The 3019-nt window shown below is 42.6% G+C and overlaps 1 protein-coding gene across 5 annotated transcripts in view; it reads right to left on the bottom strand.

Moving 5' to 3' along the window:
* Nucleotides 1-3019, bottom strand: part of LOC116088582 (sterol 26-hydroxylase, mitochondrial) — a 30784-nt gene that overhangs the window by 7293 nt on the left and 20472 nt on the right. The gene's annotated exons all lie outside the window — the stretch shown is intronic.

The following is a 3019-nucleotide window of genomic DNA, read 5'->3' as shown; positions in this document are numbered from 1 at the left end:
AAAAAAAAAAAAAAAAAAAAGATTCAAAAAACATTTAAAATTTTAGATAGAAAAATGTTAAAGATAAAGAAATAAGCCTATTGCATCTTGCAGCCTCATTGAGTTAAAGACAAATATCTTATAATTACCAAGAGAAGGGAAAAAAAAACACAATTAGGAATTCTAAGGGGACAAAAAAGAAATTCTAAGAAAAGCATAAGTTGAGACTGGAAATGGAAGCTCAAATACAAAGTAGGCTGTGTTTTGTTTGTTTATTTTTAAAAGCAGCAACAAAGTAATGTGTTATGCAATTCCTAAGTCTTTTCTAAGGAGCAGGGACGGGGTAGTTCCAAGGCAGAGAAAGTACCTACAGAGAGCACAGCACCCTGCTTGGACCCTGACAGACACATCTGAAACTGGGGATGGAGGGAAGTCTGAGACAGCATCCCTCTGTGTAACAGAGCCCTGTCTATCCCAAAACTCACTCTGTAGACTAGGCTGGCTTTGAACTCATAGAGATTCACCCCCCTCTCTGCCTCCCAAGTGCTGGGATTAAGGTATGTACTCGCCAGCACACCTGGTTATATCTTAGACTTTCTAAGACTCTTGCTAACTGCCGGTCTTAGCTAGCATTGGGTGAGAAATTAGCATTGCTAAGGGCTAAGAGCATAGCTAAGGTCATTCTGTGGTACAGAGCCTACAATGTATTGATAGTTGCTGAAAATGAAAAAGAAAGGAAGACGGAGGGGAGGCCCAAAAGGAACCCACAAATGGAAATCAGAATTCACTGGCTAAGTTATACCCACATCATGAAAGAAAATAAAACTCCATGGTTTTCCAGTCCCTTCCTCTTTCCCAGTTGTTCTGAAGAGATTCAGCAACAATTGGGAAAGAGAGTCGGCTCCAGTACAGAAATTTGGCTGGAGGGTGTCTGTGAAACAAGGAAGAAAGTTACAGAGAAGAGATTCATCTCCAAGGTTACAGAAGGGAACTCCTGATCTATGTAGAGGCCAGAAAATGTCAATCTTACTGGTCCTAACTATTATCCTTAAAATGGGTTCTCTCAGGACCACTACAACATAATTGCCCCCAAACCATTGCCCAGTTGTCCAGAATACATCCTGAGCTAACAATGGTCAAGGCTGTCCATTGCCTAGAAGCCAGTCTCGACAAACTCCCAGATCCATTTGTTTCACATTTCTACCTCCCAGGGACACGGCCAGGGTGGGCTGGTAGGATCCTGAAGAGTTGGTTCAACCACAGTAAATACATCTGCTTCCCCCAGAAGAGTCAAACTGCGCAGGCCTGACTCAAATGGCTCATCTCCCATTTGGAGGACCACCATTGGTATTTATATATTAATCAATTTATTTATAGTAATATGTACTTACTCATCATTTCATCTACTGAGCAAAATACCAAGCACATTAACAAATTACAATGGGCTATTTTTAAACAATTTTAGATATGTGATTACTGTCTACATAATTGTGTAGAAATTATAGTATTGTTAACATGTTTCTTCAGTATAATGTATTTATTCACTACAAGTTTTTAAAACAAAGTACAGGATATCCACAGAACAGAATATAATAGTAACTGAAAAAGCACGGAGTGTCCCTTCCTGTACTAACACAAAAAGATACCCAAAGTAGAGAAACAAACAAAAAGCATAACGCTCCCTGCCTAAGAAATGAGTTGGGGGCATGGCTCAGGGTGATCCCTGCAACCTACCTAAATGCCAGGCAGACATGGCAGCCTATCTGCAGTTCTGGCCTTGGAAGGTGAACAGAGAGGTTCCCTGGAGCAAGCTACCTAGTGGAACTAGCTATCTTGGTGAGCTCTGGGTTTGACTGAGGCCCTGCTTCCGAGGATAAGGCGGAAGACTGAATAAGGAAGACTCCTGATATCAACTTTGGGCCTTCTTATCTATCTGTGTGAACATGCCCATGCATCTGCACACACATGCGAGCACACATACGCACGCACGCATGCACACCACCCACACATACACTTGAAGGAAAGAAGCTGGGAGAGAAGCTAATTCATTGAGAAATACTAGATGGATACTTTAGACGCCTAGAGGTTACCCAGGGCAGAGAAGAAAGGGAGGGAATGTATTGGTTGCTTTGCTGCTGCTGTAACAAATCCCAAAACTTGTATAAACAAGAGTTTCTATAAGCAAGAGTTCCAGAGGGATGAGTCTGTCATGGCTGGGAGTGGGGGTGGGGGGTGGGACACGGTGGCAGGAGCAGGAAGTTGAGACCTCACATCTTCAACCACCAGCTGAAGCAGAGTGTGAACTGCAGTAGGGTAAGGCCTAGGGCGCTCCAAGCCAGCCCCTCCCCGGTGAGGTATGGCCCCCAGCAAGGCCTTACTACCTAAAACTCCCTAGCAGCACTACAAACCAGGGACCAAGGGTTCAGATGTCCAGGATTCATGGAGGATTATGGTTTGGTTTTTCGTTTTGTTTTGTTTTGACATAAAGTTTCCAGTAGAGAGAAAGAAAGAAGAAAAGAAAGAATTAAAGGTCTGGGAATGTAGCTAAGCAAATGGGGGAGCTCTTGCCTAGTAGTACACTTGAGGCCTGTAATCCTGAGGCAACTTTTTTTTTTAAAGATTTATTTATTATTGTAAATAATTACATTTTAGCTGTCTTCAGACACACCAGAAGAAGGCATCAGATCTCATTAAAGGTGGTTGTGAGCCACCATGTGGTTGCTGGGAATTGAACTCAGGACCTTCGGAAGAGCTGTCAGTGCTCTTACCTGCTGAGCCATCTCTCCAGCCCCAAGGCCTGTAACCCTAGCACTTGGGAAGTAGAGTCAGGAGATTAAAGCTTCAAGACCAGCCTGAGCCACATAACAACAACAACAAAAAAGAACCAAAATGTTCACGTTACATTTTTATTTACAATGTGAATGGTGGTGACCTTCAGTGCTAACAAATACTGCTTTGTAGATAAATTTACTTCCTTCTTTATACTGTGATTTATTTTCCAAATTTTATACCACAATCTTGGAATAGGCGGGGGGGGGGG

This window comes from Mastomys coucha, unplaced genomic scaffold (assembly GCF_008632895.1).
Source record: "Mastomys coucha isolate ucsf_1 unplaced genomic scaffold, UCSF_Mcou_1 pScaffold14, whole genome shotgun sequence".
Lineage (NCBI taxonomy): Eukaryota > Metazoa > Chordata > Mammalia > Rodentia > Muridae > Mastomys > Mastomys coucha.
The sequence above is the reverse complement of the archived record's forward strand: the minus strand, read 5'-3'. Positions and strand labels throughout refer to the sequence as shown.